This window comes from Ctenopharyngodon idella, chromosome 2 (assembly GCF_019924925.1).
Source record: "Ctenopharyngodon idella isolate HZGC_01 chromosome 2, HZGC01, whole genome shotgun sequence".
Lineage (NCBI taxonomy): Eukaryota > Metazoa > Chordata > Actinopteri > Cypriniformes > Xenocyprididae > Ctenopharyngodon > Ctenopharyngodon idella.
Genome location: NC_067221.1, coordinates 30,786,692 through 30,809,489, shown reverse-complemented (window position 1 = coordinate 30,809,489; position 22,798 = coordinate 30,786,692). Strand labels below are relative to the sequence as shown.

General features: G+C 38.4%; 1 pseudogene; it reads left to right on the top strand.

Moving 5' to 3' along the window:
• The first annotated feature begins 7,545 nt into the window (after nt 1-7,545).
• On the top strand, nt 7,546-21,625 carry LOC127501116 (gastrula zinc finger protein XlCGF7.1-like; annotated as a pseudogene).
• Nucleotides 21,626-22,798: the final 1,173 nt, after the last annotated feature.

Genomic DNA, 22,798 nt, shown 5'->3' with positions numbered 1-22,798 from the left:
GGCCGGGACATACTGAGCAGCTCCTCCCCTTTTTAAAAATAGACAGTAGCGTTTTGTTTATATCACAGCTCAGCCAGAGCCGTTGAGCTTGGTAAAGCCACAGTTGACAGCCACAGTCTAATAGATTCACCTTTTAGATTTAATATGAAACTGTTACTAAAGCAAAAACAGTGAACAATCATGCTGAGGATGTGTAGTTTGAAAAGTATGTAATTTATTTTGGTGCATGGCACTGGCATTCTCTCTTCTACTCCTCAGTGCTGTTTCTAAGGCTGAGTCCTTCTAACTGTTTCTCCTAATCTCCTCCATTTCACTTTAAAATACAACATTCTGTGTAGAATTCAAATGGGTCCGATACGTTTTGTGGTCTGCTTCAACTCATATGATCCGCTCTGTGCTCTCGTGTCTCTGGACCGTAGCCGAATGTGTATGCACTGCGGCAGTTTGTGTGACACTAAAGTAAAAACCAGACTTCATTCCCCCCACCCGAAAGCATATTTACACTATTCTCGCATAGCCAGACCTTCAGACTGACGGCAGAAAGATGTTTGACTGACATGTAACGCAACCATTCACAGTTTTGTTCCTCGTCATGTTTAGGGGCGTGAAAATGTAAAGTCGATGTCCCAACAATAACTTTTGAAAATCCAGCGTTTAGTTGATCCCGATAAGCGCTCATTGTCACAGTTGTAAACGCAACGCTGTTCTTCCACGAGGGGGTTTAGCGTCACAGCTTTTGTTTCCAGGCGGACCATAAAAGAATGCAACAAGCGTATCACGGACATCCTGTAGAATTCAACCAACCAGATGATGACTTAGAAAATCCTGAAGTGTTTGCCATATGCATCAGACGTTCAGCCAACGGTCAGTGGGCGTGACGTTTGAGGCTGAGACTATATTTACACTGTCTGAATCATTCCCTATCCCTAATATACTGCACTATGTGCCATTCACCATATAGAACAGTAATTGTGTGAACAAGTGACCGATTTCAGCCGCAGCTTCAGCGTCTATTTATAGCGTAGAGGATGGGATGCTTCAGATTCAAGAGAGCATTTGATTGGAAAGAAAATCTGATGAGAAGCTGAAGTGCAGGGTGATGTCATCAAAATCTTTGATCCATATTGGCGGAAGTGAGAGACTGTTTTGAATGCTTTCATTTTCTAAATGAATTTTGTCATTGTTTTGGAGCGCACTAGCTTATAGGTAACCTTAAAGCTAACATATTTATACTAAAAGCCAAAACACTTAAATTTTGATTTTATGGGGACTTTAACTGAAAAGGAACCAAATGAGATCCCGGTCCTATTAAAACATCCACTCGCAGAGATGGACTTTTTATTAAAACAATTATTCCACGAATATTCATGCAAACTCATCGCCTTTTGGTAAAATTCACAGTTCTGACAGTGAATTAGGCCATTCACATGATTTGTGCAGATTGGAGTAGGTTTTTTACTTGTGAGTGGGAAGTTTTTATATGAATGTATATCTGAAAGGAATTGACGTCTTCAGAAAACTTTGCGTTTTATTGTCATACCTCCTTTAAAATGCAGAATGAAGTAGTGTTTATAAGCGCAGCACTGCTTTGTATACCAGGGTAACCACTGTATTTCTGCCATTTCATAACTGTCATAGAGTGAATTTGCATTGTCATTCAGCCCATCTGCCTTTTTTTCTGGGCAGTTACACACAAAATAGATAATCATTTATGATTTGACTCATCCCTTTTCTTAAAAAATGGTTTAAAGTCTGAAATGTGAGGTTTATAATTTTATAGATCTTTGTTTTTGTCAAAATGTGTATTGTTTGAACTTGAGTTTAAATGGTCTTTTTTTTACAGTGATTTTACTCTTTTATTCTTGGATGTCACCATACACTAAATGCTGGGTTTAAAACAACTCAGTTTGGGTAATTTTGGCAACCCAGCTGGCTTGTGTTAAATGTTTGACTCAACACGCTGGTGTCACAAGATGATGATGATGGACTGAAGACACAATACAAATATAATGGGTTTATTTAAACAAAAGGCAGACAGGCGTAACAGTGTGCATGTAAGCATAGCACTAGCACACACGAACAACAACTGACAGAGTGAAGGTGAGGAACTAATGCTGCCTTCACTTGCTATCGGAAGTTTCATAATCCCACTTCAGAAGTCGTAATTACGAGCTTGTTGCATTCAAGTGCTTTCAATGGGTGATGGTAATTCCAGAACAGTGACTTCAGAGTCTCGCAATCAAAGGGGCTGGTGATGGCAAGAAGACCGAATCACAATCTAGGCCAGGGGTGTCCAACCCTGCTCCTGGAGAGCTACCGTCCTGCGGACTTTAATTCCAATCCTGTTCCAACACACCTGTCTGTAATTATCAAGCAACCCTGAACAACTTTGTTTAGCTGATTCAGGTGTGTTTGATTGGGGTTGGAGCTGAAATCTGCAGGACGGTAGCTCTCCGGGAGCAGGGTTGGACACCCCTGGTTTAGGCCCTCACTGAGCAAAAGCAGACAATCGCATTGCATATTGCATTCCTTTGGTCAGTTGTTCTGTCACAAGATGAAGATGACGATGGACTGAAGACAGGATATAAATACAAACAAGGTTTATTTAAACAAAAGGGTATGTTTAACTGATGTACTTAAGAAGTATCACCTGAATGTTAGAATTTCTATCTTGTATTAATATGAAATATCTTAAATTGTTTTTTTGTTAATTGGATGAATTTTGTTGTTTATTCTGTTCCGCCATGAAAATAGCCTTGTTGCTGACATGGCATAAATAAATAAATATTTAAACAAAAGGCAGACAGGCTTAACAGTGTGCATATAAGCTTAGCACTAGCACAAACACAGAGTGAAGGTGAACTAAAATAGCATATGGTAATGAACTACATGAGGAACAGCTGTGATGATTATTGTCCATGGAAACAGATGAGTGGCGGGAAACAGGAAAAGAACACATGACTGATGAAAACAAAACTAAAAGGCTGTGATAATGAAACTGAAGAGTGTAACAGCTGGGCTATATTACTATGTAGTTACTATACTGCTGGGTTAAAATTAACTCAGAAATTGGTTGGCAATTAAAATCACTTTAACACACAAACTTACTAAAGTAACAACACAGGGGAAAAGGTGAAAATTTATGGATAAGTAAGAACACCCATGAAATAAACAAAGTAAAAACTTCACAAACTAGAGGTTATGTGAAAATTGTCACTTCCTGATAAACTGATGCTAAATATCACTAAGAAAAAATGTAATTTGCTGCAGTAGGAGAAGCCACTGTGGGTCTTTTTATCTTATATGATAATTTACTTGTGCCTCAGAGCATGCAAATGAAATGCAATAAATCAGGTCATGTTATCTTGTTTTCAGAACGCAGTCGTGTAAGACAGTTCTAATGAACGACAGACTTTGGCTAAGCCATTTCAGAATGACCAAAACAAGATTTCAGATGCTGTGCAACAAGATTTCTCCGCTGGTTACTCCAGTTATGCTGTCAGTCATATGTGCATCAAGGAATTTAATCTGTAAATGTGTTTCCAGTTTATGCGCATGTTTTCTTATCGGATGAAAAATTATCCACTTCAGTCGAGCGCATACGTTTTTTATGCACATCTTGGCGTTTCCACCTAAAACGCACATAATAATAAGTGGATGGAAACATAGCTAATGACTTCAAGATTAATTACTAGAAAACTACTGGCGGGTGAGTTTTTGTCAGGGTTTGAGCATAACTCTGCAGGATAGTGGCCGAAGTTGAGAGTGAAAATGGAGAGAAGAAGAGTAAAAGCAAAGACTTTTGATATTTTTAATCTCATTGTATGAAAAAAAAAATAATTGGGGAAATGAAAGGACAATATACGTTTTATGGCAAAAACTAGCTTATAAACAGTTTTATGGATAGCTATGTCAGTGTATCATATGTTGTGACTGTTCATATATAGCTCATTTTAAACAATTTATCATGCAATTTATCGTGCTTCAAAAATTATAAAATCCAAAATTAAAATCAGAGAAAGTAAAATAATTAAATTTGCTAAAATATGTATAAAAAGATTAAGTAAATGTAAAAAGTAGCCTATAACATATAATTAAATATGCACACACTACATATAAAGTAGTCTAGCAAATCATCCAAATACAATTTTAAACACAGAATAAATAAAATATAAATGGTTATTTGAAGGCACTTAGAATCCAGCAGCTGTCAACTGTGATTGGATGCGGGGGGAAATGGGCTATAGTTTTCAATTCTTTTGGGTGTTTTTTTTTTTGTTTTGAGCTGGAGATGTTTCTGGGACCTATTAAACCTGACACTGTCCAACAGCATCAACAGCAGCAGTTAAAGTTACAGCAGGAGGCTGCGTCTTTCTGCACTGGGCTCACTGCACCACCTCACAGGCAGTGAGAGGCATCTCATCAGCTAATCCAAAGTAAATCAACTAATGATTAAAAAGAAGTGACTGAATAAATGATTGAAAAACATGTATTTTCCTGAGTTCTGACCTTAAGCCAAATGAGATGTTGTGGCATTGGCTAACCCAGAGATTTTCAACCCTGCTCCTTGGGATCCACTGCCCTGCAGAGTTAGATATAAACTTTGCAGGTCAGACCGTTCGGCTAACCTAAAGAAAACTTTAACATCAACACAACCAGGAAATATTGATAAACTAATGGGATAGTCCAAAATTGGTCAAAAGCCGAATAATCAGCTACAGAAAAGTGTTTGGTGGAGGTTTTTTTTCACTTAAATATCACATTTTCCTCTACCGGCATCATGATTGTCTTCTCTTCCGTCTCTATCTTTAAATTCCCAAGCTGCACCATGGTCAATGGTCGCTCGGGCTCCACCGTGGATCTTCATTCTGAACTAGGGAGCTGATTAAGATGCAAGCACAATCAGGCCTGACACAATCCTAACTTGTCTTCCATTACCTCTTCTTCATCTCATTATGAGCAACTCTAAAACAATTACATAAGCAATCACCCTCTAGTGGTCAGAATGAGCATGGAAGTTGCAAAACACAGTAATAGACTTGTGACACTGTGAGCCAAGTTCACTTCCTTTCGGTGGACTTGGCCTACCTTCCCTCCCACCTTAATGCCTCATTTATCCTTGTGTATTTATAGGCCATTATTTCCTAGGTTCTTTGTCCAATCATATCTTTGTTTTGTGTGTATTTTCTAGTGATTCATCAAAGACAACTTCCAAGTTTTATTCATTTGTTCCAGAGCTTTGTTTTTGTTAATAAATATTACCACTTTCTCCAAATTCCTTGCATCAACTACTACTTCTTTGCACAAACCATGATAGAGGTCTCCCTCATCTACTTGTGATCTGATCAACCAAAACGCATCTTAATACCAGGTGTAAACAGGATCTTACGTAAGAGTAGGAGGAAGCCCCGCCCATGACTGGTGATGATCTGCCCTATTAACCCTTTTCACATTTCCGGGTTTCTCAGAAGCAGAAGTTGTTATAGTTGGGTAAACGTCTATAGCTTTGAATGAGAGACTGCAAACGCAAGCTCATGCGAAAAGTTTCGTATTTTGCTGCATTAGTTCAAGTTTGGTGAACTCTGAGCTGCGAATTCGCATCACGTGAAGACGTGTGACCAGTAGAAGATCGGTACTTCATGGCACCCCAGACCCAAGCTGTGGGATCTTCATGTGTGGTTTCTCAATGGTTTCTCACAAGCTAGAGCTCTGTCAACGAGACGTCACTACTCTCTTAAATGGTCCGTCTTTGCCACCTGCTGCACAGCCCGGGGCGAAGACCCAATAACTTGTGAAATATCCCAGATATTCTCCTTCCTTCAAGACTTAATGGACAGAGGCCGTACTCCTTCTACCCTTAAAGTCTATGTCGCAGCTATAGCAGCCTCTCATGCTCCTATAGCAGGGCAGGAAGAAACGACCTTGTTGTTCACTTCCTGAAGGGATCCAGGAGGTTGAATCCTCCTTGTCCCCTCACGGTTCCTGCCTGGGACCTGTCTGTGGTTCTTAGAGGCCTTAAGGGCCCTCCCTTTGAACCAATCCAGACTGCCAACCTACGACCCTTGTCGCTAAAGACCACCCTGCTAGCTTTAGCATCGGTTAAGCATGTGGGGGATCTGCAGCACTCTCGGTGAGCCCCTCTTGTCTTGAATTCGGGCCTAACGACTCCAAGGTCGTCCTGAAACCAAGACATGGATATGTCCCAAAGGTCCTATCCACACCCTTTAGGGCGCAGATGATTGTTCTCTCCACTCTTTCTCCGTCCCAGGATGAACAGGAGTTGAACCTACTCTGTCCTGTCAGGGCCCTGAGGACTTACATTGACCATTCTGCCTCTTTTCGTCAGGCAGAACAACTTTTTGTCTGCTTTGGTGGCCGCACGAAAGGTCACGAAGCCCAGGCTTTCCAGATGGATAGTCGACGCTATAGCACTCGCTTACTCCTCCTTAGGCCTTCAATGCCCTTTAGGTGTGAGAGCGCATTCCACGAGAGGCATAGCCTCCTTGTGGGTGTGGTCCTGTGGCGTTTCTATCGCCGACATCTGTGAGGAGGCTGGCTGGGCCTTGCCGTCCACATTTGTCAGGTTTTATAATCTGGACGTTCCTGCGCTTCAGACACAGGTCCTTTCTGCATAAGCCTCGCTGCTGTAACCAGCTTATGGTTTTCCGTTATGACCCCGACCATGTCCGGGTGTAACTATATTCTGTGCCCCCTATATGCACCCTGGGCCCCGCTGGTGCCTTGGCTTAGGGGCTTGGGAGGATGACTACAATGTTTTTCAGACCTGTTACTTGGGCTATCCTGTCTTATGGGTATCTGTCGCAAGCCCTTTTCTAGTGCTCTGCCCCGATGCTCGGTCGTCCCCCTGCGTAGCACGGCGTATCGTTTCCTTTTTGCGTCTTGTCTTATGTATAATAAGATGTTCGATGCAGTACAAGTGTAGTATCTAACATAACCTCGGTTCCCTTAGATACGGAACGAGTACTGCGTACTTTGCCGCACTACTCGCGAGATGCCTCGTGCGAATTTAATCGATTTGCTATGGTGAAACGGCCGCTTATATAGCCCGATACCCCGCCCTTTTTGGTGTGCTCGAGCGGGCTCGCTCACCATAGGCTCGCCGTGCCGTCATTGGTTCGTTTACTTTAACTCCACGAACCAATGGGCGTGCAGTTTTTACTGCGTGAATGAAAAAGGCTTCAGAAATTGGAGAAAAGGAGTTGTCCCCATATGCGTCTTGTCTTATGTATAATAAGACGTTCGACGCAGTACTCGTTCCGTATCTAAGGGAACCGAGGTTACATTAGTAACTGAGTAGGTATTCTGCTTTTGTTGTCACTGAGAGAAAAGCTACTGGATAAATTAATTAAGAATTATTAAATGATATCTGGATGCATTCATATAGTAAAAGGTCTCCAGCATGCATTTAGCCTATATAGCACTGTGATTTTAATTGAATCATGTTGCAAAACAGACCAACTGGAGTGTAATGTTCAGTAAAGACAGAGAACCACAAACTGCTTGTCTGAATTTATTTATTATATATTTTAAAAAGACATGAGTGAAGAACAATGGAATTATACACCAAAAACGTGAAAAACAGCACCAATAAATGTGTGATGGACAAGAATAATGCTTCAGAATCAAGGCAGACCCAGTCAAAAAAGGTGAAGGCTGATTTTAAAAAGATTACAAGTTAATAAAAGTTTAACTGGCATTGATGACATTGATTACTACGTTACGTTATGTATGTATTGTGCCTTCTGTGTTGATGCAGGTTTACTCGTGTCATAAGGTAATAAACCACAAGGTGGGAGTATTGTATTGTATTATAAAAAGAGATCCGTGATGGTGATATTCTGCTGTGTTCATTGATGAGGGCCAGCGTATTGAAAAATCTGATTGACATATCCATAACTAAATTGCAGATTACTCTAAATGAGAATTGACTACGAAAATTTCCAATTCAAGATATCTACAATTGTAATTTGACCAGTAGTAAATTACTTTCAGATATCTACAAATGTATTTTGGATATCTTTAAAGATGATGAATTAAAGATATCTTAAATTTGATTATGACTAGTCAAACAGAGATATCTGGTATAATTTTTAATAGTGGTAATTCAGTAAGAGATATCTCTAATTTAATTATCACTAGTTAGATTGTAATTTGAGATCTCTAATTAGAATTATGCCTAGTACAAAAATCAATTATTAATTACAATTTCAACTAGTTAAAACTTATCTGTAGATATCAGAATATATTTTCAAATTGGAAGTCAATGGAAGAATAGCCTATGACTAGTCAAAATAACATTGTAGATATATATAGTGCATATGTGATTAGTCATAATCACATTGTAGACATCTTAATTCCAATTACGACGAGTCAAAATTGTAGAATATATATTGGAATTTTGACTAGTCAAAACTAAATTATGACTATTACAGCCAGCGGTATGCTAAAACGGCTTGCCATAAGCCGTGACAGTCCGCCATTTCTGTTTCCTCGCTGAAGCAGCAGATACAATGTCTGTGCCAAAAAAACATTACAAATGTTCTGTTATTGGATGTACTGACGAACATAAGAGTCTCCATAGACTCCAGGCATCCGAGCAACTGAGGATGCAGTGGATGAATTTCATTTATGAAGGAAATGTGCCAGAGAAAGTCAGTAAAGTGTTATATATTTGCGCAAATCATTTTACGCCGGACTGCTTCACAAACAAAGGTCAGTTCAACGCTGGATTTGCAAAAAAGTTATGTCTGAAAGAAGGGTCAGTACCAACGCTTCGTGCTCTAACTTCATATCCAGAACAAGTAAGTATGGCACTTCATATTTTGTGAATGTTTCCAAATTTCCTTTATGAATGAGCTTGTTAGAATGCTGTAAGACTAATGTGGCTAAATTTACCATTATCTCTGACTGCATTCACAGAAACTATGTCGCTAGTTTTATCCCGAAAACGCTCACCGTATAAACGCACATTTATTACACCGTATAGGTGACGAACTTTTATGGTCATTTCATACTCCACAGACAAACACCGACAGACGTTTGTAAATTATAACCGTAATTAAACAAAACAATAGCCTACCTGCTCTATCTCCATACAGCATGTTCTTTAGTTCTGTAGGGATACTACAGTTCCCCCACAAGCACCTGTAACAATTTTTAGATTAAGATAACGGTACATGCTAAAATATTTTTGTTCAATGAAGAACAGATAGTTTACAATTGCTCTCAAACAGCAGAGAGCGCAATGTTCTGACACGTGACACGTGAGAGAAGTATTCTCTGTGATGTATCCTGTGTTCGAAATCGCCCCCTATACCCTCATTCACTATTCCCTACATTACTCCACTAACATAGTCCACTTGAAGGAGTGAATGAAACGAGTGAGTGAATTTGGACACTGAGTGCGCCGGAAGGGCTGCCGATTTCGCATAGTTTGTGCTTGCTGTTTAATAATCATTTGAAATTTAGTAAACTGGCAGCTCCAGTAGTAATGAATATTTATGTTAAACTCTGACTAAACTAGCATGTACAAACCTTAATTAAACGATTTAATGATCAATTAAAAAGGAAATTATACCTGTATGATATTATACTGGACCAGCGCGGTTTGGAAAATGAATGGATGATTGATTCAGCTGCGGGCGCCATCTCCTGGCGAGACGCGGGAATTCATTCAGCACGCGTGCATGAGCGTGCATCGGTTGTACAGGTGCTGGTCATATAATTAGAATATCATCAAAAAGTTGATTTATTTCACTAATTCTATTCAAAAAATGAAACTTGTATGTTATATTCATTCATTACACACAGACTGATATATTTCAAATGTTTATTTCTTTTAATTTTGATGATTATAACTGACAACTAAGGAAAATCCCAAATTCAGTATCTCAGAAAATTAGAATATTACTTAAGACCAATACAAAGAAAGGATTTTTAGAAATCTTGGCCAACTGAAAAGTATGAACATGAAAAGTATGAGCATGTACAGCACTCAATACTTAGTTGGGGCTCCTTTTGCCTGAATTACTGCAGCAATGCGGCGTGGCATGGAGTCGATCAGTCTGTGGCACTGCTCAGGTGTTATAAGAGCCCAGGTTGCTCTGATAGTGGCCTTCAGCTCTTCTGCATTGTTGGGTCTGGCATATCGCATCTTCCTCTTCACAATACCCCATAGATTTTCTATGGGGTTAAGGTCAGGCGAGTTTGCTGGCCAATTAAGAACAGGGATACCATGGTCCTTAAACCAGGTACTGGTAGCTTTGGCACTGTGTGCAGGTGCCAAGTCCTGTTGGAAAATGAAATCTGCATCTCCATAAAATTGGTCAGCAGCAGGAAGCATGAAGTGCTCTAAAACTTCCTGGTATACGGCTGCGTTGACCTTGGACCTCAGAAAACACAGTGGACCAACACCAGCAGATGACATGGCACCCCAAACCATCACTGACTGTGGAAACTTTACACTGGACCTCAAGCAACGTGGATTGTGTGCCTCTCCTCTCTTCTTCCAGACTCTGGGACCCTGATTTCCAAAGGAAATGCAAAATTTACTTTCATCAGGGAACATAACTTTGGTCCACTCAGCAGCAATCCAGTCCTTTTTGTCTTTAGCCCAGGCGAGACGCTTCTGACGCTGTCTGTTGTTCAAGAGTGGCTTGACACAAGGAATGCGACAGCTGAAACCCATGTCTTGCATACGTCTGTGCGTAGTGGTTCTTGAAGCACTGACTCCAGCTGCAGTCCACTCTTTGTGAATCTCCCCCACATTTTTGAATGGGTTTTGTTTCACAATCCTCTCCAGGGTGCGGTTATTCCCATTGCTTGTACACTTTTTTCTACCACACTCTTTTCCTTCCCTTCGCCTCTCTATTAATGTGCTTGGACACAGAGCTCTGTGAACAGCCAGCCTCTTTTGCAATGACCTTTTGTGTCTTGCCCTCCTTGTGCAAGGTGTCAATGGTCGTCTTTTGGACAACTGTCAAGTCAGCAGTCTTCATAATTGTGTAGCCTACAGAACTAGACTTAGAGACAATTTAAAGGCCTTTGCAGGTGTTTTGAGTTAATTAGCTGATTAGAGTGTGGCACCAGGTGTCTTCAATATTGAACCTTTTCACAATATTCTAATTTTCTGAGATACTGAATTTGGGATTTTCCTTAGTTGTCAGTTATAATCATCAAAATTAAAAGAAATAAACATTTGAAATATATCAGTCTGTGTGTAATGAATGAATATAATATACAAGTTTCACTTTTTGAATGGAATTAGTGAAATAAATCAACTTTTTGATGATATTCTAATTATATGACCAGCACCTGTACACTCGTTATTGCAGTGCATTGTGGGACTGAATGAGTGCACTCAACATCGTCCACTATGGTTTCGGACACCACTACAAATGGCTGTCCCCTCAAATAGTGCCCTATTTAAGGGTATAGGGGGCGATTTCGGGCACAGCCGTAGTGACGCTGTCTTGTGTCGGCGGTTGCAGTAGCTCAAATGTTTGCAGCGAATGAATGTAGGTACAACCTTGATAATATTTATTCTTGCAAACTAATAATTTTGATGCAGTATTTGCAAGGGGTGGGCACGGCAAACTACAGCATGCATGGCAAACTACAGCATGGATGACTGCTTTGGCCCAAGAAAGGGTATTAAATCAATATGTAAAATGTCTTTTTATTTTGTTTTAGAAATGTTGAAACTTATTGCATCTCCATGACAAAATGTTTTTCGTAGTAATTCTTTTACGTTGTCCCCCTAGTTTTTAGTTCTGAGCGATAATGTAAGTCATATGAGAAACTGACGTGATGCACCGTGGCATGCATCACATTTGCTTGCACCTCGTGTTCAAAACACTAGTAGTCTGTACAATGAATCGCGATACAGGCAAATGTGATTCTGATTTTCTGCAACAGTTCACTAAATAAGTTAATATAAGAAAAAAAATATTTTCTGTTTCACCAACAAAAATAGCTCCAAACAGACAACATACATATCCGGGCCTCATCAGGGCCAACTATGGCACATATGGCTCAGTTCTGGCAGTGGTAAAGGTCCTATGGGCCGTATCTGACCCACACACATCAAGCCGGTTTTAGTGTGAGTTGTGGCTTGCTGTGTATGGCCCAGATGTGGCCCATGTGACCTTTTCCGCTGCTAGAACTAGGCCATATGTGCCATAGTTGGCCCTGATGAGGCCCGGATATGTGTGCTATTGCCAGCCATACTCAGGTTAAGTCATTGCCGTCATTCCATGCGGTATGTGGGCCAGAAGAATGTGAGAGATGTGGGCCACAACTGGGCCAGATGTCATTTGCTATCTGGGCGGAGTAGAACGTTTCTTAGCAACACACAGTGGTGGTTTCTGAATGAATCTACAATTTTGAACAAATCGTTTGATAAAGTGATTCAATGACCCATTCATAAAGACCTGTCATTTGCTTCGTTCGCAAATGAATAAGCGTTTTGAACAAACTGTTTGAAAGATTGACTCCAATGACTCACTTATTAAGTCCATTATTTGCTGCCACCTACTGGCGTTGATAGTTTAATTTTAAAAGTATCTTTCATTTTTTTCTATTCAAAATTTATTTATTATATATAATTGTTTTAAATAGTTTATTAATATATGAATACATTATAACAATTTAAGATGAATATAGAAAGTGTGCTTCAAAATAGCAAAAGACAATGGTTGCATCCCAAATGACACATTATACACTGTGCTCTTACACTACTGTATGTACATATGCACTATGTACTCATCCATGTAGTGTATGAATTTTATAAGTTTATTTTGTCATTCAACATTGGAGTCTGATCCCCCCTCCCCCTCCACAACGTAATTAAAACTTCAACAGTTGAGTGCATGAAGTGTCCAACATTTTTTTTTCTGTTAATTTAGTGCATCATCCGGGTATTTAAAGTGCACTTTTTCTTTTTGGAATTTTCTGTGTGAATGAACTACTCACACTATTTATACTTAAAAAAGTCATAGAATATTTTTATATTGTAATAATTTCACAGTTACTCTCCAAATAAATGTAGAAACAACTTAAAGCTGCAGTCCATAAGTTTTGCCTCTTTGTTTGAAATCTGCAATTGCAGTTATTTGCAGAATTATCTTTATGTGAGTTGTGCATCGGCACTGCTCCTCAGCATGGATGAATCTAATGTTTGCTGTCAGTCACCACATTGGTGTGGTTACTGTACTTAAGAATCACAGATTCTACGTCTTGGAAATATGACCAAAATAAGAATTTTCACTGGAAAATGTCATCTGAACAAGTAGGCTAAGTAACATGTCTGCCACTTTTGTTCTGACCAACTGAGGAAAAAAAGCATTACAATAAATTACGCTGCCAATGGTGATTAAATCTAACGATCGCTTAGCTCAGATCACGTCAAACAGTGCAAATTATTATTATTGTTATGATTTGTTCTCAAATTGTTAATGTTAACAACATCAGCATTGCTTGACTGTGTAATTAGTGTGTATTAGCGTTACCTGTAGATTTCAATTTCCGTAGCCACTCCGCAGCCTGAAGTCTTTTGCTTTTGACTACGGGTGAATCTCCAGTTGTCACTGATGATTGTCATTTGGACCTTTCTGGATTACAATCCGCCATCAAAATGATAAGTTTAATTATTGCAGCTGCTGTGAAAAAAGGCTATAAATGATCCACCACCTGCAGCATCCTCACATGCCATATAGCCTACTAGCTGGGACTCCTTCTTTATGTAAACAGATGTGACGTAATGACGCAAAGACGAACGGCTGCATGCTCGAATTTCCCGTGAAAAAACCCACCAGTACCGCTCTTATTAGAAAACATTATTACAAGCTTACCATTGTGAATCGGACTAAGATAAGGAGATAGTTTTGAACAATGGCTGGTTATGTACTTGCTCAAATTGATTTTGGATTATTTTTTAACCCAAAAAAAATTACGGACTGCAGCTTTAAATACAGTATATTTTAAATTTTTAATGGCATCTTTTTTTTTTTTTTGAATGAAGGCTAGCATCACTGATACTAATACTGATGTCTCTATGAAATTGATTTTTTTTTTTTTTTTTTTTAACATTAATTATAGACATTCAACATTGCAGTATAACTCGAACTCTGCTCGCCGAGTGCACTAACAATGACGCTAAACACCGCATTCTCAAGCAGTCGTCAGTACGCCTCTTGAGATAGGTTTGCCTGCAAAACTCTCACTAGCTGGCCTATGTTACACATGCAATCCAAGAGTGGATGTCTGTATATCACAGCTGATGCACAACAAAATAATGAATCACGAAAATGATTCACGATTCTCTGCGTCTGTTTTCAAGCCTTCTCGCTTAGCTTTCTCCAGCGCTGGAAAGCTTTTCTCATGTTAACACGGGTCCTAAAGCTCTTGCCCAGTCATAACCCTTCATTCCACTGATGTTCTTCTGTGCTTTTCTCTTTTGTATTGTCTCTTTCTGCAGTCTTTCTTCAAATCCGGCTCTTGCTTGTTCTCTTCTTTCTCCTCGACCGTCATACACCTCCTAATGCTGATTGGCAACTCGTTTGTTGTTGTTTGCTTCCAAACAGCGTATTTCAAATATCGCTTACCTTTAGGTGAACTTAAAACAATCTTCACATAAACGCATTATAATAAATGTCATATTTACCTGTGGCCTTCCTACCTGTCTGACAGGTATACAGAAATTGAAAGTGACAAGTGAAAGCCAGGTATGGCACCCATACCTGGAATTTGTCCTCTGCACGTAACCCATCCAAGTTAGTGCACACACATTAGGAGTAGTGAGTAGTGAACACACACACCCGGAGCAGTGGGCTGCCATTTTGCTGTGGCGCTTGGGGAGAGATTGGGGGTTAGGTGCCTTGCTCTAGGGCACCTCAGTTATTTCCTGCCGATATTGAGAATCAAACCCACAACCTTTAAGTTACTAGTCTGAGTCTGACAAATTGAATAAAGTTATCAAACACTTTATAGTCTTCTCTGCTTAAATTATAATTAAATATAGATTAATCCTCATTAAAGCTACAATTTTCTCTGTTATCTTTGTTCTTTGATTAACATCAATGACAGATATCACAGCAACTGGTTTATTAAGCTGCTGTGACTTTAAGACCTGGACACGGGTCAGGTTCAGTATTAGTGGCCTTGGTTCTCAGGTAATTTAAATGTGCTTTTTCCGAATGGACCAGAGAAGACATAGATTCTTTTAAACTATGTCGGTTGCTCCACATTTTTGCCTACCGTTTCAACAAGCGCCGTCAACATGGATTAAAATAAACTATAGGCTAATCATCTTATGGTCATGTAAATAACATTACGCCAAAAGTTATAGGACATAATGAGGTTACAGAGTGATATCAGCATTTCAGCACTTTAGCACGTACTTGCGTGTTCGTGTTACTTGTGTGTTACTGTTAAGTGCATTTTTGAGAAACACGCCTAGAAAGGGAACAAACGTTTGTAGCCTCACACACAGAAATCCATCTTATAGCTATGAGATCCATCAGGAAAAGCCACTTGCTTCATTACGCTGTGTGTTCATGCAGGACTTTACTTTTTTGTGTACAGGAACCCTTTGCCGGAGATGAGGTAGGCTAAATAGCATTGCAGACAACACTATATGGCAAATCCAAATCCACTGGTCACAATTGAAAGCTCAGAAATAACCTGAATCCATTGGGCAGGCAATAATATAAAGTAATAATAAATAAGTAAATAAATAATTGAAATTAATGGAGTAGCGGCCAAATCAGTCAGCAGAACAGCGGGATTTTTCCTGACTGACTGCGGGGCTGCAGGCTGTGCACACGTCAATGCTGTTTAAGTTCGGGTCCAGTTGGTTTCAAAAATAAAAGCCATCGGGTCAGACTCGGGTCTAATTTCATCGGGTCTGTCTCAGGTCGGGTTTTTCTTTTAAAACAAAAATTTGTGCACGTTGGGTTCGGGTAAGAAGTGATTCGGGTCGGGTACAGATTTTAGGACCCGAGAAGACCTCTAATTCACAGTCAGCGCATTCTCATTTGTCTTGTGGCGCTTGAATGATTTAAAAGCATTTGCATGAATAAGAGCATGATCATATAATGTAACACTTAGCCTCCCCAGGGGGCGCCAGAGCATGTCAGGGCAGAGGTGCAAAGAGTACATGAAAACCATACTTGAGTAAAAGTACAGATGCTTTACAGTGAAAATGACTCCGTTACAAGTCACCAATTCTAATACGACTTGTGTAAAAGTCTTGGAGTATCTGATTTTAACAGTACTTAAGTATTTTACTCATGCTGAATGTAGGCTCAAAGATGCACTAGTCCTCGACACCTAAGAGACTAAAAATAAGAAACAATTGATTTGTAAGATGAGAAATCATGTTTATTTTATAATATCAAATTAAAACTTAACACCTCAATAATGCAATAAATCAAGGTCGACACAACAACCTTTTAAACGTCTACAAACTCTCAAGTCTCAGTTGAGCTCAAGTGCACAGAAAGGCCATAAGTAAACCAATATCCTTCATAAAGGTCTTGTTAATACAGCGAATAAATAAAATAAGTAAAAGTAAAATTAAGTAGTCAAAGTCTACTTGCACTGGATGTGCTGGTTTCGGCCTCATCACCAATAGTACCTTCGGTGCCCTTAGATGGCAATATTGCTTCTTCATAGCAGTAACAAACAGAAATAGTTAGGTGCCATGCAAAATGTAATGTGTAATTGCATTACTCATTACAAATGTATTGGAGTAAAAAGTACATTTACTTGTTAAAATGTAGTCAAGTAGAGAGTAAAAGTTGCTAATATCTTTGATACTCAGTACAACTACAAAGAAGCCAAAAAGATACTTAAGTACAGTAACTAATTACATTTACTCAAATACTTTACACCACTGGTCAGGGGAGGTGTGCAGTGTGGTTAAAAAATGTAATTAATGATTGATAATTTTAAACAATACATTATAGCAGAAATAATACTTTAAAAAGTGAAAATAAGCAAGTTGTTAGACAATAGACGTTATGTTTCCGCTCTTCTGCAATCAGATGATTTTAAACTGGTAAACTCCTGGAAAGTTTTCAGTCCAAGCCAGGATCCAGTAACTATGCATTCAAGCAGTCAGATTAAAATAGCGCTAATGCAGAGAAAACCCTGTCGATTACATTAGAAATGGCGGAGAGAATAGTGATTCACATCCAGATTTCAGTAAATTAATCATTTGTGTGTGTATTTGGCTTCAAAACATGGCCTCTTCCTTTTCAATGATTGAAGCAGCCCAAGCCTTTTCTCATCACCCTGTGACAGCGGGTCAAAACACCCAACCACTGCATGAGCATATGATATGCAAATCTCTTGGGTGGATTAAGCAAACTGTTTTTATAAATGACGATTACAGTGACATAAAGAAGTCGTACATTAGGCTCGTCTGAGTCCATTATTAAGGCACTGATCGCTATAACATTGTATTTTTGCATAAACACATTTCATTGTATTCATGTAGTTGTCAAAATTTGTGTCCTGTGAATATTTTATAATGGATGCTGGCAGAAGAAGAGTATGCGAGGGTCAGGTTTAGTAATAGATCCGTATATAGTAGCAATATGCAGTCAAGGCAAGGCAGCTAGTTTAGTGGTCTTTTGCCACTTCCCTGTGGTTCTGTTTGGTATTGTAGCTTGACTTGTGCTTATTTGTATTAAAATGCTCTAAATCTAAACAAATCATTTTTCCACGCATCATTTTTTGGCAGTGTATCTCTGAATGTGCTTTCTAGTACTAGTATATCGTGCAACACTACTATCGTTTGTAACTAATTTATTTATTCAAATTTTATTACTGACTGTTTACTAATTCAATTCAAAGTTTGTGCTGTGTGAAAGCTATTGCAACAAAATTACCTCATTGTAAAAAACACATACATTGAGTGAGCAAACATTTAGATGAGTTATTGTAAAAAAAAATCATGCCTCATCAGAAAGGTATCGTATGAAAGTTAAAAATTCTAGTATCATGATGACAATGGTATAAAATCAGTATCACATTTTCAATCATGCGGATATTAAGGAAAAAATCGTTAGTTGTGTGATATTGCTTAAAGCTGGCATGAAGCGGATGTCGTGATATGCTTTATAAATAGAAAGGCTTCTCAAACATAAACAAATGTAGTTCGGGGTTTGATTTTGTCCATGGGGAATTTATTAGAAGTTTGTGGTTTGCTATTGGTCGATCTCATGTGAGTGACAGGTTGCCCCGCCCTCACACCAGTAAACACATCATCAGAGAAGAGATGTTGCTGCAATAGGGATTAATTTAAAAAATAATGACGTGCACAAATAAATAATTTATGATAAATACTGCAATTTTCTATAAAAAAAAATAAGATTATCCATTTTAATTTCATGGTGACAAAGTATATTATATAGACAAAAACACATTCAAGAGCATTTTTGCACCCATACCTTGAATTTTGAGGGCATTTTAACTTTATTATATTCTAATAGGACTCTCAAAGAATGTTTTGTTTGTTTGTTGCAAAGTGTGTGACTTACTCGATAATGTCAGCTTCCACCTTGTTAAAACAACAATTACCATATTATCATAGAAGATGCAAATTGCACACCCCCTAGGTTACTATTACTTAATAATAGCTCTTCTTTTTGTATCCAGTGTCAGACAGAGTGGTCTCATTTAAAGGAACACGCCACTATTTTTGAAAATAGGTTCATTTTCCAACTCCCCTAGAGTTAAACAGTTGAGTTTTACCATTTTCGAATCCATTCAGCCGTTCCATTAGGGGTGCAACAGTTCAGATTACTCATGGTTCGGTTTGTATCACGGTTTTAGGGTCGCAGTTTCGGAATTGTTCGGTATGTGCTATGTTCCGTAAAAATAGGACAGTTGTCAAATAAAGATAAAGAAAATACAAACAAATAATCTAACTACAAGCAACACCACAAATCAATACAATAGAGCAAATATTCAAATAAAATAAACAGTGCTTTTCAGGTTTTTCAGGTATCTAACAGTAGTTTTCAGGTACAGAAAATGAACAAAATAATAAAATATAAAATAACACTGCATATTATCTTCTCTTTATAAATTAAATAAAGATTAATCATTATTGAAGTTACAAAAGCTAATCAGTCAAGAGCAGTGAGTGATTTCTTAGTCATTTGTTGTATGATTAACATTAAAAACACAGACAGTAGTAATAGACTTCTTTCCCTTTAAGACATAATGCACGATTTGTCCGTTTAAGCGCACTTGAAAGTGAACTCAGTATTTGCGCGCTGTCTGAGATGAGTGTGTGCGCGCTTCGGATGAGTGCACACACAAATCTTCTCATAGCATGCGCAAGTTCTCTTTCACGTCTTGCTTTTGAACGTTTAAATTAGCAAGGCTTAAATGAGTTTAGTTAGCACAGATAGCAATGTGTGCTGTCCAGGTCTCACCTGGGCTCGTGCACTACCAACACCCAGGTGATGACGGCGTAAGTGACTGGTCATAGAGCATTCAGCACTCACATTGAACAAAGTTTACAAAGAGTGACTGTTTTGTCCACGCTTTTTGATCATCGCTGTTGTAACGTATTGGGAATCCAGAATGCGTATTCATCGACTGAAACATACATTACCTGAACTCTGTCTGTCTGTTTTCCACGTTGCTATTTTCCACAAACCATATTAGCCTATAGATGTGTCGTCATTCGAGATGAACCGCTGTGCAAGTGCGTGCCGAACCATAAGTGGAGAACGGTACGGTTCAATTTTTTTACCAAGAACCGTTGCACCCCTACGTTCCATTAATTCTTTCGTTCCTTGTTTTTCGTTGGAATTTTATGAAACATGATGGTAGAGTACACCTTCGACATACTATCACAGTCCTTTACAACGCACATAACCATGGCAAATCGCACACAGGTAAATGAAGCCACTACCCAATTTGCTGGCTGCAACTTTGCAACTGCACAAACTTAGTGCCTGTCATGTTGGAAGTTACCTAGCTGGGGACTATTTTCAGGCGCTGCGTAATATCATTGCACCTGCTGCACCCATGGTACGGCAGCAAAGTTCCTTGATTATTACGCCGGAATGAGAGTATAGTTCCTAGCCATATCGCCCTAGAAAATCGCAACTTTTCATTTTCCATCAGTCTTAGTACACAATGTAACTACATAAAGAGTCAAGTTTTAAATAGGAAAAATATCAAAACTCTTTGGTCATTTTTGAGCGAGATGCTAACGGTCTAATCAGATTCAATGATCTATGCTAAGCTGCAGCTAAAAGTGCTACCGCCAGACCCGGAGATCAGCTGAATGTACTGTAATGAACTGTTTAACTCTAGGGAAGTTGGAAAATGAGCCTATTTTCAAAAAATAGTGGCGTGTTCCTTTAAGATTTAAAATGCATTTCACTTGTTGAATCATTGAATGAATAAAGTTGAAGTGGAATTAATTGTATGAAGTAATCTATAGAGTAATCTTTTTTTTTTTTTTTTTTTTCAGATCTGGTCCTCAATACCTCATAGCAATCACTGCTCACACATTCATACAAGCCATTCCCAACTAAAAGCTGTTGTGAAAATGGAGATTATTAAAGGGGACAATGATGATATGAGAAATTCAGAAGCATGCAGAGTGAAAGATGAAGGTACCGAGGAACAAATAGGTTGGTGTCCGTTCTTGATTCTTCATTAATTACTGCTGAAAAACATAAATGAAACAAATTTTCTGACAGATATAACAGAATTGTAGACAGCTGTTAAAGATTCATAGAAGCCAGAAATAGCATAGAACAAATAGAAGTGTGTTTGAAAATCACAACTAATAAATTTATATTTTCATTTTAGACTTGATGAAAGTGCAAGAGGAAAGTGAAGAACTGAATGAAATGCAGAAGAAACGTCAGATTCAGGATTCAGATCAGAGCCAAAAAGTCTTTTACCTGCCCTCAATGTGGAAAGAGCTTCACGTGTAATTCAAGCTTTATTATCCACACAAGATGTCACACTGGTGAGAAGCCATTCACATGCCCTCAGTGTGGAAAGAGTTTCAAAAATAAAGGAAACCTTAGTAGTCACATGCAAATTCACAATGAAGAGAAGCCGTTCACATGTGATCAGTGTGGAAAGAGTTTCAAATGGTCAAATAGTCTCAGAGTTCATAAGCTCATTCATGCTGGAGAAAAGCCATTTGATTGTAAACAGTGTGATAAGAAATTTTTTAAGGAATCGGACCTCAAGGGCCACATGAAAGTTCACACAAAAGAAAAGCCTTACTTGTGTTCTGTTTGTGGAAAAGCGTTTTCGTGGCTGGGACGTTTTAAAGATCATCAGAAAATACACACGGGCGTGAAAGAGTATTTGTGCTCCGATTGTGGTAAAGCCTTTACTACAGCCACTCAGTTAAAAGTGCACCAAAGGATCCACACTGGAGAAAAACCTTACAAGTGTTCATATTGTGAAAAGAGTTTCAAGCAGTTAGGAAGCCTGCAAGGACATGAGAGAATTCACACTGGAGAGAAGCCGTATCAATGCCATCAATGTGGCAAGAGATTCATCTGTTCCAGAACTACACAGATTCACAGAAGGAAGCATTGCCCAAAATTAAATGGAATGTCTGTACATTTATAAAGCTTTTTATTATTATTATTATTATTATTATTATTATTATTTAGTATTATTTGGGAGGGAGTGTTATAAATGTGGGAAATGACTGTCCTTAGAAAAGTTTCAATGGTGTTTTCTTAATACCTCTGTATAATACTGAATAAAGTTTATAATAAAGTATGTTTATAAGTGCAGTGCTGCTTTGTGTACAGGGGTAACTGCTCTATTTCTGCTGTTCCATAAGCATCAGAGAGTGAATTTTCATTCAGTCCATCTGCTATTTTGTTCAGGGCAATTATATACAAAATTTAAAAAAATATTTATGATCATGCCTTTGCTTGAAAAATGGTTTAACAACAGAAGTGTAAATCATATTTTTTTTTGTTCAAATGCTGGCTTAAAAACAACCCAATTTGGGTAATTTTGATGACCCAGCTGGGTTGTTTTAAATGTTTGACCTCAACATGCTGGGCTATTTTACTATTTACAAGTTGTTATACTGCTAGGTTAAAATTAACTTGAATGGGTTGGCAGTTAAAATCACTTTAACACACTTTAACAAAATTTCTACGATAACAAAGGCTATACAGTAATAATTAAAAGGTGAAAATTTATTAATAAGCAAGAACATCCAGAAATGGATAAAAATAAGGAAAAACATGTACATGTGTACATGAATGAGACAAAGTGCAGAAGAGAAAGGTAAATCAACAGTTATACAGTTTAATGAAGATGCTTTTAAATGTTACATTGAACATTGTTGAATAAATACAGTGTATTATAGTGAATGGACAGGATTTATCCTCACCGATTAAAGACCTTTTAATATTTCTCTCAAGCATTCAGTTCCCACTCACTGGTCCAGTTTTAAAAGAACACGCTCCTTATATCTATAAAATGTTCCAGCCATTTTGGGTTTTCTTAAAATCCTACTTTTTCGAGAACTGATTGTTTACCATCTAATCTACCCAGGTCTTAATATGTGGCCTTGTTAGATGTGACTGGTCATAATGTTTTGGCTCATCAGTGTATAATCTATTCCTTCATCTGGTTATCTATTTTAAATTCCACATGAAGTTAGTGAAGTTAGTTTACCATGTTTTATTGTTCAACCCCATTTCCAGAAAGTTGGGACACTTTGTAAAATGCAATAAAATCAAGAATCTGATTTGTT